We start from the raw sequence: 22,550 nt of genomic DNA on the forward strand, positions 1-22,550 counted from the left end.
TAAAGAGTTAGTGTTTTGTCATCATTATTTTGGGTCTGCTTTAGTTATATGACCCATACGACAATTCTTCACTCTTACCTGTAGGTAGAAGGAAAGATGGTGTTTTAGTATTGGAGGTAATATTCCATTTCTCGTCGCCGAGGTTCTGGGATGAAGGGCGATAATAAAGCAATATCTCCTTGCTTGTGTTTATTGGCTAAAACTACATTGAAGAAGGCGGGTAGTGGAATATACAAAATACAATAAGCATATATAATAGAACCATAACAAACATATGAGCATCGAAGCCCTATACACAATAAGGAATCATACCCCGTATACATGAGGTAGAATTTATAAGATCGAAGCCTGTGTATTGGACTCGATACTAACACAATAATAATTGGTTATACTTATAACATTTACGCAATAGCTCTGAACTGAACATGTCTGCGGAGCTAAGTTTTCCCACGCTCGTTACATAACGTCTTGCATACATAACAGTCTCCTCCCCCTTTACCTGTGGCTAAGAAACAACTGTTCCTCACATTTACAAATCTAATCTTTCAGGAGGTTTTCCTCTACTCATTCTGTTAGGGAGTACTAGAGGTGTGTCCTGAGCTGTTGCATGATTTTCCTCTCTATTTACAGTTGGTGGTTGAACATCTTGGTGAGCAGTTTGCACATCTGAGTTATTTAAGTTTGAGGTATTTGAAACTTGTGCTTCTGTATGATTTGTACTAAATGAATGCAACTGATCAACATGACGTTTTACAATCTTTCCACCGACATTAACATCATAATGTAAATTACCTATCTTCCTGACAATTTCTCCTTGTACCCATTTTTCTGGTGTATTGTATGACCTTACCATGACATAACCTGAAGGAGCGAAATGTCTTACATTGGGTAGTTTTTTTTACTTGATCATAACCTTTTTGTTCTAACTGACTCTGCAAGCTTGGATACATTAGATCTAATTTATTCCTGATCCTCCTCCCCATCAACAAATAAGAAGTTACACCCGTAGTATTATGTACGGTTGTTCTATAGGATAATAGGAACTTTGCAATGTGAGATGCTACATTACCAGAATTTGCTTGTCTACACTTCATATTATGTTTGAAAGTTTGAACAAATCTTTCTGCTTCACCATTTGTGGATGGATGATAAGTTGCTGATAATATATGTTGCATACCATTTACATTCAGAAATTCCTTAAACACCTGTGAAGTAAACTGTGGCCCATTATCTGTCACTATTCTTTCTGGCAAACCATGCGCTGCAAAGATTTGCATGAGTGATTTTATAGTTGCTACCGATGAAGTTTTTTCCATTGGTATAACTTCTGGCCACTTACTATATGCATCTACTAATATCAGATATGAGTATCCTAAAAATGGACTTGCCAAATCTATATGTATACGTTGCCACGGGTATCTGGGTAATTCCCATGGGTGCATTCTTTTTGGTTTTGGGTTATTTTGTTGCAATGCACAATTCATACACTTCTTAACCAAATTTTCAATGTCCCTATCAACACCTGGCCACCAAACATAAGTTCTAGCAATTGACTTTGATCTGACAATACCTTAGTGGTCTGCATGTATTTCTGATAGAACTCTATTCCTTAATGCATTTGGAATCAATACTCTTGATCCTCTCAAAATACATTCTTGTGTTACACTCAATTCATTCCAAATTTCTTTGTATGGTTTACAAGTGGCATCTTCTGCACAAATATCTCTGCCGGTTATTAGACTCTGCACTACTTTTGAAAGTACTGGGTCTTTCTTTGTACCTTGTGCTATTTCCTTAGCTGTAATAGGTAAATAATATGCAGAAATCAAAAGAATACTTTCCTCATGTTGTTCTGGTGCTTTGTCTACAGACAATCTCGACAAAGCATCTGCATTACCCATCTTAGATGTTGGTCTATATTCTATGTTGTAATCATATGCCGCTAATATGATTGCCCAACGTTGTAGTCTTGCAGCTACTAACGTTGGTAAACTTGCCTTTGGACCTAAAATCATCAATAATGGTTTGTGGTCTGTAACTAATGTGAACCTTTTCCTTTCATACAGATACATATGGAACTTTTTCACTCCATACACTAGTGCTAATGCTTCCTTTTCTATTTGTGAATAGTTTCTCTCTGCTTTGTTCAATACTCTAGAGGCAAAAGCTATTGGTTTTTCTGTACCATCTGGCATTACCTGTGCTAACACTGCACCTAATCCTATGTTTGAGGCGTCACAAACCAACTTTACTGGCAAATCCATTTGATAATGTACTAAGAATGTGGGTGATGTCACTTCTGCTTTGATTTTTTCAAAAGAATTTTGACATTCCTTTGTCCAATTCCATTTTACATCTTTGTTCAGCAAATTGTATAATGGGAGTGCAATTGTTGCTAAGTTTTGAATGAAACTACCATAGAATGTTACTAAACCTAAAAATGATTGCAATTCCTTGACAGTTTCTGGTAACTTTGCTGACTGCGCTGCTTTTACCTTATCTTGAGTCTTATGAATACCTTTACCATTTACAATAAATCCTAAATACTCTACCGAGTCAACTTCTAAAATGCATTTACTCTTGTTGACCTTGATATTGTGTTCCTTTAGTTTCTTTAGAACTGCACGTAACCTTTCTCTATGCTCTTTTTTGTTTTTGCCACCGACTAATATGTCATCAATGAAAATGAATACTCCTGACATACCTACAAATATTTTGTCCATTGTTTGCTGCCACATTGCTGGACTGCTAGCAACACCATAGGGAAGTCTTTTTGGACGATACAGCCCTAAATGTGTGTTTACAGTACATAGCTTTTGGGAATTTTCATCCATGGATAGTTGTTGAAATACTTAGAAAATACTGAGCATCCTGACAAAGCTGCTAACATATCTTTAGGATTTGGCAATGGATATTGTGCTACTTGCAATTGTGGATTTAATGTCACCTTGTAATCTCCACATAACCTAACTTGACCGTTGTCCTTAACAATTGGAACTAATGGTGTAGACCAATCTGAATAATCTACCTTTTTCCATGAACCTTCACTTTCTAACCTTCTAATTTCAGTTTCCACAGCTGTTTTCAATGCATATGGAACTGGTCTTGGGCAGAAAATCTTGGAGTAGCATTCTCCTTTAAAACTAAGACTGCTTGTGCATTTTTTACTGTTCCTACTCTGTCTTCAAATACTTCTTTGTAATCTGATAGAAGATTAGTTAATGAAATTTCTTCTGCTGGTTCTTGTTTTGTACCTGTAACCCTTAGAATACTAGGCCAATCTAATTTTATGCATCTTAACCAATCTTATCCTAATAATGTCTGTCCTTGACCCTTGACTATTGTCAATGTTAACTTACCTATCTCTTGATCTTTGTACTGAACTTTCACTTGTGATGAACCAACTACTTCTATGTTTGTACTTTTATAACTTTTGAGCACTTTGTCTGAAGGTCTTATCACTAGGTTAGGTATAGTTTGTGCTACTCTTTCAGAAATTATTGTCACATCTGCAGCTGTGTCTATTTGCATGGGTGTGAGTTTCCCATTTATTTGTATTTGAGCCATAAGACGTCCTTGTGCATCTTTGTTCACAGAATTAATGTGAAATGCAAATTGTTCTACTTCTGTGGTCTTATGTACAGTTTCTTCATTTGAGCTTGAACTTGAATTTACGGTTCTATTGATCTGATTTGTGGTCTTTTGCTTAGCAAATTTACACTGACTTGTTAAATGACCATGCTTCCTGCAGTTATTGCACGTCTGACCTGACGCTGGGCACTTATCCCAATCATTGCTATAATGATCTTGTTTACCACATCTAAAGCACGATTTCTTTTGATTTTTTGTGTCCCTATGTGACTTTGACTTTTCTGTGAGTAGGCATTAGGTTTACCTTTGTTATACTTGGATATACCTGGGCTAGGCTTACTAGTTTCATCTGTTTGCCCTTTCTTTGCATGTTGGTAACTCCTTTTATAGGCTACATGATTTACCTGGCTACTGTTGTTATTATGAGTCTTACCTACAATGACACTGGACTGGTAATTAGCTGTTTCTATTGCTCTTGCTATTTCCAGGACTTTTTGCAAGTTTAACTTTTTTTCTTGCAGTAACTTCTTGTGAGTTACTCCTTACTATAATTTGCTCTATTACCCTGTCTTCTAGATCTCCAAATTCACAAGTTGAAGCTAATTTCTTTAACTTAGTTACAAAAGAATCTATTGTCTCACCTAATTCCTGTGATGCTTCTATGAACTGATAACGTTCAAAGTATTTATTTGCTTGAGGAGCAAAATAATTTGTGAGCCCTTTAATTGCATCCTGCAATGAATCTCAATTTAAATTCAAAGTATTAAATACTTCCTGAACTTCTAAACCTGCAGTATGAAGTAACAAAGCCTTTTGCTGCTTTTCGTTTATTTTCCCTGGTGCTTCTAAATAAATTTGGAAGCTGCCTATCCACTTTTTACATCTTGTACCCACTGATCTAGGATCATCACCAATGCTAAAGCTGTCTAACCTTTGGACATCTATCGGCATGTTTGCTGTGATACTAAGAAGTTTAGGCTAGGCTAGGAATTTGGAAGTTCTTTTTTTTTTCTACCTTGTAGGCTACACTTGCATAGACATACCTTGGCACTTAAACTCTCTAAACCAACCCTGACTTGGCACAGCGTTGCTTGGTTGCTGGTTTGAGTGTGATGAAGGCATCTAGGTAATTGAGATTCTTCGTTTTCGGGTAGACTTCATCCGACTGGGGTCGTCATCTTCTGCTTCTTGGCTAGGAGATTAGAGGCGTAGGCTATAGGCTCCATCTGACTGCTACGAGTTCGTCACCTGCGTTGCCAATGTTTTGTCGTCATTATTTTGGGTCTTCTTTAGTTATATGACCCATACAACTATTCTTCACTCTTACCTGTAGGTAGAGGGAAAGATGGTGTTTTAGTATTGGAGGTAATATTCCATTTCTCGTCGCCAATGTTTTGTCGTCATTATTTTGGAACTGCTTTAGTTATATGACCCATAGACAATTCTTCACTCTTACCTGTAGGTAGAGGGAAAGATGATGTTTTAGTATTGGAGGTAATATTCCACTTCTTGTTGCCGAGGTTCCGGGATGAAGGGCTTTAATAAAGCAATATCTCCTTGCTTGTGTTTATTGGCTAAAACTACATTGAGTAGTAGTAGTAGTAGTAGTTATGGGTCGAGGCAATGCCTTTGCAACGGCGCCTCTTAGTCTTGGGTATTTTTTGTTTTTGTTTGTTTATTTGTTTAGCTCTTTCCTTTTTTTCTCTCTTTTTTTCCACATCAAGTATATGGTTTCTTTTCTTATTTCGTTGTTACCTGAAAATAGAAATTTTCCCACTACGTCACTTTCCTTCTCTTCATAGGGTTGTTGTAGCCCTATTGCTTTAACCCGTTCCTCTATATATGTATCACAATATAAAAGGAAATGAAATATGTCTTCTACTGCATCATTGCAAAAAGGACAACAGGTGTTCTCCTTCTGGTGCCTTTTTGCTATATTTAAAGATTAAGAGAGTTGGTTCTGGCTTTGAAGAGAAGGACTGAACCCATAGAGTTGTCATAAATTTCTTCGTCTTTTATTTCTCTTTTCCACGTTTTATATATGTTCACAGTCACTTTATTTTCCAACTCTTCTTTCCACCTCTCTGTGTCCCATATTCTGGCTTTGTCCTTTATTTCTGTTCTGGACATTCCTTCTAATTTTCTTAAATTTATTTTAACTTCATGCATGTACTTTTCCACAGTTTTCCACCATTTTCTTTCCTTTTCTTGCATATCTGTAATTAATTTCTTCAGTATCTCTTTCCGTCCATTTAAAGTATTATTTACATAGCTTATCTTCCCATTCATAATTCTACTTTTCATTGAAGAAGCTCCTATCTCCCCCCTTAATGTGGCTACTACTGTACTTCTACATGCCCCTAATATTTTCCTATATACCCCATTCTCTATTCTTTGTAATTTTTCTATTTCTGCGTCTGTTAGGTTAACCACATTGGTTCCGTATAAGATTGATGGTAGAGCTATGTTTTTCCAGAATGTTTTCCCTATTAGAACTTTGTTGCAGCTTTTTTCTATTACGGAGTAGGTTAGGTTGGCTAACTTCTGTGCTTTATTCAACATTTCTTTTTTCTGTAGCTTAAACAGATTTCTAGAGTCATTTATCTTTATTCCTAAATATGTAATGTTCTCCCTCACCTTTATGTTCTCTATCTCTTCTGGTTTATCTTTCATGTTGAAAATAATGATGCTGCTTTTCTCTTTCTTTATTTATTTCTAGCCCACATTTGTTCCCTATATCTATTAAAATCTTTATGTTTATTCTTGCGTCTTCTATATTACTTGCTAGAACTAATCCATCGTCGGCGAAGAAAAGTGTCCCTATCTTTACTAGTTCATTTTCAAATCCTGTCCCTTCCTCCTCCATTTTCTTAATTATTAAATATGTCATTAGTTTGAAAAGTGAAGTAGAGCCTGTGCAACCTTGCCTAATCCCACTTGTAATTCCCATTTCCTGTTCTACTCCCTCCCCTAGGTCTATTATTGTGCTATCCCCTTCATATATGTTAACTACTGCCTCTATGATTTTTGGATGTATTTTGAACTGTTTCATAACTTCAATCATGACTTCTCGTTTTACCGAGTCAAATGCTTTACTGTAATCGATAGCTATTACTATTAATGGTTTTCTATTCCTGTAGCTCTCTTCTACACCATATTGTAGTGTAAGAATGTTATCTTCTATCCTACTCCCTCCTGTAAATCCTGCTTGGCATTCGTGATCTTGTTCATTCAGTCTGAGGTGTGCTTCTATTTCGTCTTTTATCAGCATCATGAATACTTTGTATGATATATTTAATAAAGCTATAGGCCTTAAATCCTTAGCCCTTGCCCTTTTCCTTTTCTTTTCTATCATTTTTGTTCTAGATTTCTTCCAAGATTCAGGCTTTTCTTTGATTTCTAGTTCTTTGTTGTAACACCTAACTAGTACTTCTATACATGTTTTGCTCTTCATTAAAGCTTTGTAAAGCTCTGGTTTGATTCCATCTGGGCCTGCAGCTTTTTTAGCTTTGAGCTTACTTAGACAAGCTATGACTTTTTCCTTGGTTATCACAGGCTCTTGCATTGGGATTATCTTCCTTTTGCATTCATCACTAGGTCCATGTGTTCTCTTAGTACTTCTGGGAATCTATAGTCTCCAATTCTTATGATGTCATCTTCTGCTGCCAATTCATTTTCATATTCCATCCTTTTCTCTTCGTTCCAGATTTCCTTTATATTATTTTCGTGTTTGCTGTAAATGGTTCTCCAATAATTCACTAATTCTTCCTTTGTTTCAGCCTCATTTAGCTTGCTTCCCTGTTCATTATATAAGTGTATAGTTTCTTTTTTGGCTTTTTGCTTATTTCTTAACTTACCAATATTTTCCCAGAGCTCTTTGTTTTTGTTTCTTTTTATTTCTTCTGTTATTTTCTTTTCATATATTGTTATCTTTTCTCTTATTAATATCTGCACTTCTTTTTTCTTTTGCATATATTTCTTCTCTAGACTTTCTTTTACGACATTATCTCTCTCATTCCTTTTCTTCCTATTCAGCTCCTTCCTTTCCTTGATACCTTTTCTTATTTCTTCACTGAACCAGAGTTGCTCTTCTACTTTCTCCTCTACTAGCAACTTTCTCCTGTATGTTCTCATTAGCTTGTCTTCTGCTACTTCTTTTATTGATAGGTCCATATCTGTGATTCTGTCAATGTCTTTATCTATTAGGATCTCTTCTAATTTTTTTATAAAGTCATTTAGGTTGTCTTCATCTGTTTTGAAGTATTTTACTTCCCCCATTTACCCTTGTTGAGATTCTTGTTCTGTCCTTTGAATGTTAAGTGAATGGTAATTAGGTTATGGTCTGAGATATCAAATTCCTTTTTGTCTTCATCAATTACCATCTCCTCAAAATTTTTGTATAACTTCTCATTGACTAAAGCAAAATCTATTACGCTTTTCATCTGCATTCTCTCCCATGTGTATACTCCAGTGCATCTGTCTTCTGCGTTAAGTAGTATTAGCCTATGTTTCATTCATCCATTCTAATATTATTTCCCCGTTTCTGTCTGTATTCTGGTGGCCTAAGAAACCTATATGGCCATTGAAATCTCCTAAAATCAGTAATGATTCTTGGTCGTTTATGTTTTTCATATGTTTTCGCATTCTAGTTTTATTGCTTTATCTCTATTTTTATCCTCCTCTGTATTTCCTACTGATAGGTATAACAATAAAATATGGATATTATTATTGTATATTTTGCATTTAGCATATAGTAGGTCTTTGCTAATAGTCTCCACCTTGTTTAACTCTGTGCTATCACTGTCTCTATATAGCATCATTAACCCTCCCCCTTTTTTGTCTTTCATCTCCCTCATATTTTCTATTTTATTTATACCTTTACTTAATGCTAACTTGTCTAGTTTCTGGTGAGTTTCAGTTAAACAAAATATCATATTTTCATTGTCTAAAAAACTTTCTATTTCTACTATCTTTTGTCTAGTTAAACACTGTATATTTATCATATATATTTTGAACTGTATTTCAACTTTTTTTGATTTTGGCTCCTTGGTTAATGTATTATTTTCATCTCCGTTTATTACATTTCTCCTATTGCCCCATCCAGACTCTGAAAATTTTCATTTCATGATTTAGTTTACCCTTTCTGATGTACCATCCCTGTTCCCCCCTTTCTTTCTTGTCTTTGAGTTCCTGTCTCAATATCTTATCCTGTTCTCTTTCTCTGAAGGTTAGGTCTGGTGCTATGAATATTCTGTTGTATCCTACCTCTTGTTTCCCCTTGAGAATCTTGGCTTTCCCTATTACTGCCCATTTCTCCCTTTCACTTTTCATCTTAACTAAAATAGGTCTTGGCCTAGGTTCTCTGTCTCTATCCTGGTTCCCTGTAGTACTATTATTGGGTGCCTGCATCCTATCATTTCTTCCTAATCTACTTACTTCTACTATTTCAATGTCCCTTAGCCCTAGTTCCTCTTTGAACAGCTTGCTACAGGTTTCTGTGTCATTTCTAAGCCTAGTTTCATTATTTCCCTCTAAGCATTCCTTGATGTTGTAATAACAAGATTATTTTTACGTTTTTCTTTCTCCCATAATTCCTTCACCTCTTCTCTAATCACTGGGTTAAAATCCTCACTTCTTACTCTCTGTTCAGTGTCTAAGCCTCTTTTCACTTCCTTTAGCTCCTCACTGAGTTTCATTATAACCTCTTCTAGGGCACTCATCTTGAGCACGAAAGTGCTCAAGAAGGCGGGTAGTGGAATATACAAAATACAATAAGCATATATAATAGAATCATAACAAACATATGAGCATCGAAGCTCTATACACAATAAGGAATCATACCCTGCATACATGAGGTAGAATTTATAAGATCGAAGCCTGTGTATCGGACTCGATACTAACACAATAATAATTGGTTATACTTATAACATTTAAGCATTATGCAACGCAGTGCAATAGCTCTGAACTGAACGTGTCTGCGGAGCTAAGTTTTCCCGCGCTCGTTACATAACGTCTTGCATACATAACAGTTAGTGAGGAAGTTGTTGGTGACTGTGCTTGAGAGTATGTATGAGTTTGTAAATCTGAAATGTAAGGAGAAAATGCGATGGATGAATGAAAGGTTGACATGGAACGACATTTTGGAAATAGTAGAGGATTACAAGTTAGATAGGTGTATGAAAGAGAGTCGAAGTGTTAGGACTTAAGTAGCTGAGGTTATACCAGAGTTTAAGAGCTATAGGGAGGCAGTTTTAGAAGGGCCAAGGCGAATGGCAGAGCGAGTGGTTGATAGGAGCGTTTGAGCAAGTAACATAAGTATGGTTAACCCTAAGAGAGACTGGAGTGCAAGCGTTGGAAGAGTAGGGTCAGTTGGTTGTGAACGAGAGCAGCAGTGTTACAGATGTGGAAAGCTAGGACACATGAAGAATGAATGTCGGTGGGCGTTGGGAGCATGCTTCGGGTGTAGGCAAACTGGGCATTTAGTGAGTAAGGGTAAGAAAGATAGGGATATTAAATGTTACAGGTGTGGGCAAGTAGGGCATATAGCAAGAAGTGGATGTCAGGGCACCTGTGTGACTGAGGTTTGCGGTAATTGTGGGAAGAATAGGCATTATGCTAGGATGTGTAAAGAAAAGTGGGCAAAATGTGCTGAATATGGAATGGAAGGTCATGTAGCGAGTGTGTGTAGGCGGAAGAGGATGAGTCAGGTTGGGAATTCGGGAAACTAGGTGTTAAGGGGATTCAGTTGGGTGGGTCCTCTAGTATGCGACAGTATGTTCGGGAGAATGCAATGACTGAGTGGTTGAGAGTAAATAAATGTCGGCTGAGCATCAGTGAGCAAATGGGTCTGGGAGATCGGCAGCTGGTGTTGGTTGAGTATGAAAGAAAGCAAAAGAAGGTAAGGAAAGGGAATGAAAGGGAGAAACGTGAACTGCATAATAGAGGGGTTAGTGGTAGGGTGCAAACGGTTGATAAAGCATGTACTACGGATGACTTTGAGGGAATGAATGATACTTGTAGTGTATGTGTGTTTGAGTTAGCAGGGACAAATGAGACTTCAGTGGGAAGGAAACTGACTGAGTAGTAAAGGGGTAGTTGATAGGATGGATTGGTTTTTGCAAGAGTTTGACAGAAGTATGGATGAGCTGAGTAGTTAGGTAGCAGAGATAGGGAAGATGTTGGAACCAGAGCTGGAAGATGTCGATGGAGTAGTGAATGGGATTTGGGAGGATGGTAGTGAGGGAGTTAATGGAAGTTTGAATGAAAGTGGTATGGAAGAAGTGAATGGCAATGTAACTGAAAAAATGTATGAGGGTCCTCAAACAAGATCCAGGGGGCCTGCATCCAAGCATCCTTGGGTGTTGCAAAAGGCAATTTAGTGTGGATGTTGCGAGTGTAAGGAGACGTTGTCAAATGTAATGGGGGAGGTAATATGGAGGAGTAATGATGATAGTTTATATGTGACGTCTCCAGGGGTTGAGTGAGAGAGAGAGAAAGAGAGAGAGAGAGAGAAAGATTGGTGGAAGAATAAATGGGAATGGTTGAATGGTAGGCGTAAGCATGCATCTGTTGTGGCGCTCTTGCGTATATCAGTGGCAGTGTGTTACGGGAGTCGAAAGCAGTAAGGCGTTCGGTGAAGTCAAAGAGTTGGTTTTGGCAGCAGTTATCTGTTGGTGGTCAGTTGATTTGTGTTATTTGATTGATTTTTGATGTTGTAAGGTTGTTGTGCATGTGTCTGTCTGGTTGTGGGGAAGTTGAAGAGGTTGGTAGTGCATTTCAATGTCTGTGAGTGATGGTTGGAGCAGTGTTGGTGTTGGCGGGTAAGTCGTGTGGTTGTCATGTTGTTTTGAGCTGTTGGTGTTCTGCTCAGTGATTTGTTGGGTTGTTAGGTTGTTGTGGGGTTGTGGTTCTCGCTTGGTTGGTTGCGGTGTGATTATCAGCGGTGGTTGTGTCTCGGCTAGCCTATATCCAGCGGACAGCACAGCCTAGCCCGGAGTATCTGGAGCCAGAGGTGAGTATGTGTTCGTGTTTTGTGTGTTCGGTATTTCGTTGAACCAATTGTCCTGCAGGTTAAAAGTAATGTAAAGGGGAAAGAGTGAGTGTGTGGGAAATTTTGTTAGCTTGTACGATTAATGTAACTGTGGGGAGTTTGCTTGCTTGCCACACTGCTGCAGATCTCCAGTTTCTCAAGTCCCAAGTCTACATAATCCTTAGAATGAACCTTTACCTGGGTCTGTCTCACTCTTTCACAGAGAGTTGATAGATTCTGCAGTAGACAAGGAATGTGGCGAGACAACTGCCTTGTCCTCCAAGCAGTGGCCAAAACTTTCAGATCTTTGTAACCACTTTGGCCCTTCCTCAGCCCCAAAAAAGTCTCAGGCTTTGAAGGGCATTCATGGGAGTACCCAGCCTATGTGCCCCTTTCAACTCCCAGTCAGGAAGAGGGCAGAGAAAAGGAGGGAAGAAAGCTTAGAGTGGAGAGATGCTTGTCGAGCCATTGAATAACATGACATTCTACATAAAGCTGTTACCTGGTGGATGATATCCATCAAGAGGAGTATCTACTTTCCTTCGAGTCTTGTTTCCCTCTCCTCAACCTTCCCGGTCTGTCACCTCTTCCTTGTTCCTGAATATGGGAGCAGCCAGCTTGAGTAGAGCTATTTGTTTTCGGTCTCCTGTTGTTCCCGCAGAAGCTGTTCTCTTTGGGGCAGCTTCGCCTTCATTCACTTCATTAAAGAATGAAGGAGTACTGCTGCCAGTTCTTAATCTTTTTCTCTCTCGAAGGATGAGGAAGGATTTGGGCTGGTATTGAACAACAGGAACCTATGACATGCCTCCTCTTTTCTTGGAGGCATTGACCGAGGAGTGAGCGCACACCTGTAAGACTGTTATCTTTGAAGGCATGAGACCAAGATGACAATAACCTTCTCTTCAACATCCTGGAACTCAAGGCAACCTTTCTGGCTCTCTGAGAGATTCAGAACCATCTTTGAGATACTCAGTGGTGTTGATGAGCAAATACAACACCACAGTAGTGGAGTATGTTAGCAAGCAACAGGATCTCGCTACCTCCTGTTGGTTCAGGGCACATGCAGGTACTCGAGTGTGCAACATCGGTAGAGCTGTCAGGCAGATACATTCTAGGCAATGGGATGTACTGACAGACAACCTCTGCCTCTAACTCTGAGTGATAGAAACAGTGTGATCCATTCACTGAAACATCATGGAGAGATTGCTCGACCTATGTGGGCTCCTTGTCATCTTTTTGTTTGCCATCTGACACAACAGGAAATTATAGGTCTGCTCCTTCATACCAGACCTATTATGGCTATGGTGGATGCATTCCTTCACTGTGGGACAACCTCGATGTCTTCATCTTCCTCCATTCTTTCATCTGGTTCACTTAACATTTAGCAAAGTGTTGATCAACCTGAATCTTAAGGATGATTGCTGGTAGGTGACTTTTTCCCCAATCTGCTAGCTCTACTTCTGAGGCACCGAGAAAACTTCCTTCTGGACCCAACCTTCTTTGTCAGCAACACATGAAGCTGTTCTCCAGGCAGTATAATCCCTGTGTCTTCACAACTGGAGACTATGCAGCTTCTCTTGCATTCTCGCCAAGCTGCAACAGAGATAGTTGAATGTTTTGAAGAGTCCCCTGCAGCAGTAGTCCAGGGATTTGAGCCGTCTTTTTCTCTGGTCAGAGCCACTTTTCAGCAGGTCGTGAACTTCCTCATCTCCTTCCCTGAGAGCAGCTTCCCTTTGGCTCAACTGTGAAAGACTTTAGGTCTACATTCAGTCTAGTCTTGCATCTGAGAAGGTAGACCTTTTCTCCTCAGTTAAGATTAGCTCTCATCAGCCGAGATTAGTTCCTCAGTAGAGGTTGATCTCGCCCTCCCAGGGACTTCAGGACCCTTGACAGCTTGTTATTGTGAGAGTTGTCAGACAGAAATATGACCCTCAAGAACATCTTTCACCTTGCTCCAGCATTGACAAAGAAATCGACAATCATCACTAACTGCCTTTTGATGGAGGCACTTGAAGGGATGGGATCTGCCACTCAATTCTGTCTCTGATTTTGTAGCAAACTCCGAACTGTCAGCACCTGTCTCCAGGTTCGAGTTATTCTTGATTTCCTCCCTTCTGGACTTGGTGGCTAATGATCAAGCTTAGTCACTACTTTATTCTGGTAGAGTGCTGCGGTACTTTCTGAAGAAGACTTGACATTTCTGACGTGAATGGCAATGACTTTTCACTAGTACTTTCTCACCCAAGAAGGAAGTGTCCAAGGACACACCTTTATTCTAGCTTCCTGAGATGATCGGAAGGGTGTATTCTGCAGGTGGTAATGACGACACCTGTCCACTCCGCCCGGGAATCAGTTGAAAGCAGAGATGTGGTCTCATTGGGCCACATTTGTGCCTTTTTACCTTCGGAACAACTCTTTGGACTTTTTTCGTTTTTTTTTCTTGGACCTGTGGTGGCTGCTCAACAAGTTGTGCTCCTTACCTTGCCTAAGGTGCACGGTTCTGGAAGTGAGGGGTATAATGAGAGTGACTGGTCTCTCCTCCTCCTCCTCCTACTTAGTCTATCGAGCACCTGTTCTTTTTTTTTTCAAAGAAATCCTGCTCCTTCCTCTAGCAAGGGGAGGAAAGAGATCCTGGCAATAAGAGAAACCCTACCCTGTTTTGCCCTACTGTCACTGACTTTTGGATTCTTCCTAGCCTATTTTTGTTTGAGTTATGTTCCCTCACTCATTTTGGAAGGCCCAGAAGTCTGACATTTAATCTCGCAGTTCCTATACTCCGATCAATATGTCACAGGCACGGTTCTCTTCCTTGCTCTCTCGACCACGAAGAGTAACCCATGTGCAGTGAACTCCAGTCAGCTCAGAGACTCACTCAGATTCCTCCCTCCAACCAGTAAGATGGTTTGCATATTATGTAGGATCAAATCACTATTTTTAAAAGTAAATCGTATTTTTCCTACCTATACAAACATGAAGTCCTTTTCATTGCATTTCATGCCTGCCTCATGCCATATCTCAATCTGACATCTGTGCCAAAAGGCAAGTTGGAATGTTTATATCTGGGGAGGCTGGCCTCCTGCCTCCCAGAGTTTAATGGCCATTTCTAGTTTTGCTGAGAGTAATTCCTAATGTAGAGGACCTCTGGTTTGTATAGTTAGGAAAAATACAATTTACTATTAAAAATTGTGATATCTTTCTCCTTTATGGTGTTTTACAGATCTTTGAACGATTCCGAGTATTTGATTGCTCTGGATTGGACAGCCTACTCCCTGTCCTGAACGTTACTCCTCTATTAGAGCCCAAGAGCACTTTTAGTAGCCTTTTTATATAGCCCACATAGATCCCTCGACTACATCTAGGGCCCTAGGGCAAATACATTTGTACACAATGTAAACAACAAACTCAGCTTATCTTTGTATCTAAACAGCGAACCAGTAGTGACCAGGTTCTTAGGAAAAAGTTTCAAGTTTAGGGTAAATCCTAACCTTTAGGTAAATCCTTGTGTATTATATCAATTAGCTTTTTCCTGAAATTATCGTCACATAGAAAAGGAAAACTCGCATGCATTTTTAGTCTGGGTCCAGTGCTGATAGAGATAGGATGCACCATCTTCCAGAAGAGTATTTTAATTAAGTACCTCAGAAAGAGCTTACGAGGAAAACAATGGTTTTCAAAATAATGGCATAATTTAATGATTTTGTCGTGGAAACTCAACCAAGAAGATCTATGTGTCTATGCCCTGTGGAGGAGAGTGACAATCGTGTTCAACTTGAAATTAGAACAGCACGAATGATAAAATTTCATTCCCAGACTCGTGAAAGTTCTTTTACAACAAATGCTCGTACTAGGACCTTGGTCATTCCTAGAAACCAACATATCCAAGAATGGAAGTTTATTTTCCTACTCTTTCTCTTTCTATGGTAAATTTTATATTAGGGTGCTGGGAACTGGCGAACTCCAGAAAAGCATCAATATTAAAATCGTGTTTAGAGAGAAGAAAAGTATCATCACGTTATATATATGATATCATATATAATATATATATATATCTATATATATAATATATTTATATATATGATATATATATATTTAGTATATATATATATATATTTATATATATATATATATATATACAATATATATATATATATCTATATATATATTTATATATAAGCTATATATATTTATATATTAATATATATATATATATAATTATATTTATATGAAGGTTTTTGTCATGAAGGAAAAAAATGAAAAAGCGAGATAGCCAAGCACTTTCGGTCTAGTTCGACCCTTTACTCAGGCACAACTGATTTTACAGAGGAAAAACATAGTCAAGGTAGGCTTAATATCCAAACTGACACGACAAGATTAGCAATAAGGTCGATTTCACTCTACAGAAACGAGGAAACGCCTGAGGGCAGCCACACCTTGGAGGATACAAACGCGGTCAACAGACAATTCATCCAGAAAACAATATATTTTGAAAAAAAAGGAGGCATATATAACTTATTATCATGAAATTTACAAAAATTTTCCCCCAAAAAAATTATTAATGAAAAGACAAAAAAAAAAAATATAAATATATCGAGCAAGAGAGAGAGGGAGAGAGAATATCAAGCAAGAGAGAGAGAGAGAGAGAGAGAGAGAGAGAGAGAGAGAGAGAGAGAGAAAATAATAACTATATACATGTGGGACTAATTTATTAGTAGTTCATTTATTTTAAGGTCCTTCATAAACATTTTACAAATATATGGGTCCAAATGGTACATTCTTGGACTAAGATTTAGGTTGTTTTTCATAGTGATTTGTATAATTGCTGATTCCAGTAAATTTCTTGAAACATAATCATTAGATCTAGCAATTACCGAGGTATCACCCCAATTAATTCAATGAGAATTTTCACTCAGATGTATAAACAGTGCATTTGAAGTCTGGGCTGTTCTAACTGAATACATATGCTGCTTAATACGTACACATAAATTTTTACTTGACTGACCAACGTAAAGCGATGGGCAATCCTTACAAGGAATTTTGTAAATGATGTTATTTGTTATGGGACTATTATTAATTAGCATATCTTTAATGGTATTGTTATAAGAGAACACTACATTAACATTAAACGATTTAAATATTGATTTTATGGTTTCAAATCCACGAAAGTAAGGTAAGCTAAGTACATTTTTAGGTATTTCTTTTTCATTAATAACAACACTATAGAACTTTTTGTGAGTTTTTTGATAACATAAATCAATTAAATGAGGTGGGTAGAAGAGATCATTTTCTATCTTTTTTATGTATTCTATTTCTTGGTCAAGGTATTGTGGATTCGTGATACGCAAAGCACGTAGAAACATAGAAGAAAAAATTGAAATTTTAATATTAAGATGGTGGCCAGAATAAAAATGTACATATGTTAAATTATTTGTGGGTTTTCTATAAATACTGAATTTACATTGAAAAGATTCTCTATGTATTAAAACATCTAGGAAAGGGATGACATTGTTATTTTCAATTTCAACAGTGAATTTTATGGATGGCACTAAATTATTCAATTTAGACAATAAATCATTTACATCGATACCAACAGGTAAGACTACTAAGATGTCATCTACATATCTGTACCATTTTAAAGGGACAAGTGTGATATTTGGGTCGGGAGGTGTTGTCTTTCAAAAAATTCCATATATAAGTTTGAAAGGAGAGGTGATAAAGGGTTACCCATGGCCATACCAAATATTTGTTGGTAATATTCTCCATTAAAAATAAATCTGCAATCACAAATACATAACTTAATCAATGAAATTATGTGACTAACGGACATTGGCAATTCATGCAGTACAAGTTCATTACTTAAATATTCTAGCACATGGTCAATAGGGACTTTTGTAAACAAGGAACATACATCAAAACTGACAAAGATATCGCTAGGGTTTAGTACAATGTTATTTAACTTTTCCACAAGATCAAGAGAATTCCGGATGTGTGAATTAGATACAGTTCCTAGTAGCGGGGATAACAGTTTAGTGAGATATTTAGATAGTTTATAAGCAATTGATCCTACAGTACTAATAATTGGGCGCATAGGTTTGTTTTCCTTATGAGTTTTGACTAGGCCATATGAATAAGGTAATGAGGGACACTTTACAGTTAACTTACACAAAAGTTCTTTTTTATCTTTAAGAATTTGTTTGATATTGGTATTAAAGTTTTTTATTACTTGGTCCAACGGATTTTTTGCGAGTTTTTTAAGTTATTTCATCTTCTAGTAAAGTATGCATGCGTGATTTGTAGTCAGTTTTATCCAGAACTACTAAAGTATTGGATTTATCAGCCTTTGTAATGTGTAAGCTATTATCATTCTTCAATTCTTTTAAACATTTTCTGTAGTGAGCGGGGAAGTTATTTTCATGATAGGAATGCGTAGCACTATATGTCATGCCTTTGATAATGTCTAAATGATTTTGTGGTAGGTCACAGTATTTTTCCAACTTATATAGAGATGTCGCTATTGATAACGCTGAGGGTTTGTTACAAATGAAGAAAGACAACCCAAAGTCTAATGCACGCACTGCATTATCATTTATTTGTTTGCTTGATAAATTCACCACACAATCACTTCTAGCATTATTGGTCCAATCACTGTCGTTGATAAGGTTGTTTAAATTTCTGTCCAGTTTTATAATCAAAGTTTTCCATATATTTCTTGCCTTATACATAACATCAGGTTTTATATACTTCGTGATCAAGTTATTCATGTATGTATGTATATATATATATATATATAATATATATATAATATATATATATATCAATCTCTCTCTCTCTCCTCTCTCTCTCTCTCTCTCTCTCTCTCTCTCTCTATATATATATATATATACATATATATATATATATATATATATATATATATATATACTATATATATATATATATATATATATATATATATATATATATATATATAGCTTAATGATAAATAGTAGTGCAAAACCAGGAAGAACATTCTTTAATATACGAGCTTTCGAGGTTTAAAACCTCATCTTCAGGCTGAAAAAATGACAAGGATGAGAATTACATTCAAATGAATTGTCTTATTAAAAGCTTCAGTAAAAAAAACCAAAATAAAAATAAAACGACATCACATACAAACTAAAAATTAAAAATTACGAAAAAACTAAAACAAAACGCAAAACATACAAAAACAGAAATAAAAATAATATGAAAGGTAAACAAACTACCACACTCAAAAATAAAATGGCTAACGACCCACTTTGTGTGCCTACTATGAAACTATATGATAGCTAGTTGAATACCGGACGAGTTGTTGTTCAATTCCGGTTTCATTTTCTTAATAAACAGTGACTAAAATTAAAAGGTCCAGTCTATTTGAGCAAAAAGACAGTACTCTAAAATCTAGGTGAGTGAAAGGATGGTCCTGTGCTAAACTGTGTTCCCTTAGGGCAGAAAAAGGTGGTTTAGAAAGAGGAAACCTAGTTCTAACGGAGAGACCTCTGACCTCTGTGTTCCAAAATTCTGTGTCTAAGCCAGCGGGAACTGGATCCCACGTATCTCAGACCACACCGCGAACAGGTAAACGAGTAAACGACACTCGAATGAAGGTCCACAGGAAGAGCAGGCTTCTCCCTCAAAAGTGATCCTACAGTAAAAGGGTTAGTAAAAACAAATCTGAAACTAATTTGAGGAAAACTATGCTTGATTATTTCTTGTAACTTTTTTCGTACCAAGTAGCTACTATGACCAAGGAAAGGAAATTTAATATACTTTACATCTTTACTAGCAGTACTGTACACCGGTCTGGGACAAAATTTCTTATCTAGAAAATTTTTCAGAACTTTGTAAAAGACAAATACGGGATAAGAATTTTCGGAAAAATAATTCTGTAGGATCACTTTTGAGGGAGAAGCCTGCTCTTCCTGTGGACCTTCATTCGAGTGTCGTTTACTTGTTTACCTGTTCGCAGTGTGGTCTGAGATACGTGGGATCCAGTTCCCGCTGGCTTAGACACAGAATTTTGGAACACAGAGGTCTCTCCGTTAGAACTAGGTTTCCTCTTTCTAAACCACCTTTTTCTGCCCTAAGGGAACACAGTTTAGCACAGGACCATCCTTTCACTCACCTAGATTTTAGAGTACTGTCTTTTTGCTCAAATAGACTGGACCTTTTAATTTTAGTCACTGTTTATTAAGAAAATGAAACCGGAATTGAACAACAACTCGTCCGGTATTAAACTAGCTATCATATAGTTTCATAGTAGGTACACAAAGTGGGTCGTTAGCCATTTTATTTTTGAGTGTGGTAGTTTGTTTACCTTTCATATTATTTTTATTTCTTTTTTTGTAAGTTTTGTGTTTTGTTTTAGTTTTTTCGTAATTTTTAATTTTTAGTTTGTATGTGATGTTCGTTTTATTTTATGTTTTTACTGAAGCTTTTAATAAGACAATTCATTTTAATGTAATTTGCAGTGATTTCTCATCCTTGTCATTTTTTCAGCCTGAAGATGAGGTTTTAAACCTCGAAAGCTCGTATAATAAATAGAATGGTTCTTTCCTGGTTTTATTTTGGCACTACTATTTCTATTCATTAAGCTAAAGATTTTCCAAGTAGCCGCCCGCCAAATTACTGAAACTATAATTAATATATATTATGAATATAATTAATATATAATTATATTATTATGTTATATATAATTATATTTTATAATTATTGTATATATATATATATATATTATATTTATATATATATGTGTGTATATAATTATTTCAATTTATCTATAATATAATTATATTTATATTTATTAATATATAATATATATAATATATATATATTATATATATAATATATATATATATTTAATATTATTTATATATAATATAATATATATTATATATATACATATATATTTAATATTAATTATATATATATCTAATTATATATTATATATATAATATATATACTATATATATAATTATAATAATCTTATTATATATGTATATATAATATATATATACCTTAGTTATATAGACATAATAATATATAATAGTATATATATAATTAATAATAATATAGTATTTAATATAATTATATATATATATATATATATATATAATCATGGAAGGAGCCCATAAAAACGCCAAAATGGGCTCCCTTCATGAGATGGGATTGTGTTCTAGCAGAATATATTTCACACTCATATATATATATATATTATATATATATATATATATATATATATATATATATATATATATTATATATATATATATATATATATATTATATATATATACGTATATATATATAATAGCCTGAAAGTTTGTTTGGGGGTATTTTTGTTACTCGGGGAATAAACCAGCAAACGTCTTTGTTGTTCTTATTCTTGTTTTTGGTGGGTGATAGGAAAGGTCTTTTGAAGGGCCTAAAAAGGTCTGACTTAAAGATGCAGGAATTTTAGGATACGATATTTCTGATTAATTTATTAGAGTGGAAATGTAAAAAAGATAAATAATGAGTATGGTAAACAGTCAGAACAAATATTTTTAATAAAATATATCGTATTTATTTTGATTTTCGTTGGTGAAACAACGCTCTATTTGACCTTAGATTTGAGCACATTTTAATTTACGGTAAAATGTAGGAATATAATGTGTACAACTTATGTGTGAGGGGAGTATCGTCCAAGCATCCCAAGTAAGCGGGAGGTTGGATCACTCCTTGTTTCAGGCGTGACTTACACCAGAAACAAAATATTAATCCCTAGTCCAGGCAAACTGTGGAAGCACGACGCCACTTGAACGATACAGCGATTTTCACTCAAGAGAGTAAATTCAAGATGACTGGCCAGAAATTTATTTCTGTGACAAGAGTAACCTCCGGTGGACGGTTGGGGGGGGGGGGGGGGGGCGCCGGTTTAGATGGGTATGGTAATCAAAGGGGCAGGAATGTAGATTTTTTTTCTCGTTTTCATTATGTGAGGACATTCTTCTGGAGGAAATTAAGAGACCATTAACTTTTGTGAACAATATACCATAGAAAGCTCATATGTAAAAAAATAAGGAATACGCGTATCAAATAAAAAAATGATAATGTAAAAAAGGCATGATAAATGGTTAGATGTACAAGAGATATACTTAAATAGTTGATAAATGGAAAAAAAAGGCAAAGTGATAAGTTGCTGCGAAATAGTTACATCCTCTCAGACACACACACACACACACACACACACACACATATATATATATATATATGTGTATATATGGTGTATATATATATATATATATATATATATATATATATATATATATATATATATATAATTAGCTGTACCCAGCCAAGTGTTGCTGTGGCTCAGTCTGGTTAAATGTAAAAGGAAGAAAGGAGAAAGCTCCTTTCTCTTACTCTCTCTTTTTCTCTCCAACCATTACTGTGTCTTTCCCTCTTTCTTCTCACTAATACCGACTCTCTCTCCTCCCAAACAACTGTCTGTCTGTCTCTCTCATTTTTTCCATCTTTCTCCTACCTAAACCCCCTCTACTCTCTCTTTGTTCTTCTCCCTTTCGCTTCTTTCTCTTACTCTTTCTTTCTCTCTCCAACAATCACTGTCTCTTTCCCTCTTTCTTGCTAACACCAACTCTCTCTCTCTCTCCTCCGAAACACTGGCTCTTCTCTCTCTTTGTCTCTCTCTCCCTGTCTTTTTTCCACTTTCTTCTCCCTAACACCTTGTCTACTCCCTCTCCCTCTCATTTTCTCTCTGTCAACCCCTTTCTCAACTCCACCCTCTTTGATGTCATTGATGTTTATCCTATAGTATTCTTTTCCAAATGATAAGTCATATGTATACAGAAATTATGTATGACATATTCTTTAAGTAACTAAGTCTATGGGTATAATCAGCCTTGTTTCATGGGCAG

The 22,550-nt window shown here is 36.2% G+C and overlaps 1 long non-coding RNA gene across 1 annotated transcript; it reads right to left on the reverse strand.

Moving 5' to 3' along the window:
• Positions 1 to 5,195: 5,195 nt before the first annotated feature.
• LOC135210972 (uncharacterized) lies at positions 5,196 to 9,327 on the reverse strand. The gene is made up of 2 exons (XR_010313600.1): positions 9,231 to 9,327; positions 5,196 to 5,346 (listed from the first exon to the last, which is right to left on the reverse strand). It is a non-coding gene; the product is annotated as an uncharacterized LOC135210972 (long non-coding RNA).
• Positions 9,328 to 22,550: the final 13,223 nt, after the last annotated feature.

This window comes from Macrobrachium nipponense, chromosome 4, assembly GCF_015104395.2.
Source record: "Macrobrachium nipponense isolate FS-2020 chromosome 4, ASM1510439v2, whole genome shotgun sequence".
NCBI lineage: Eukaryota > Metazoa > Arthropoda > Malacostraca > Decapoda > Palaemonidae > Macrobrachium > Macrobrachium nipponense.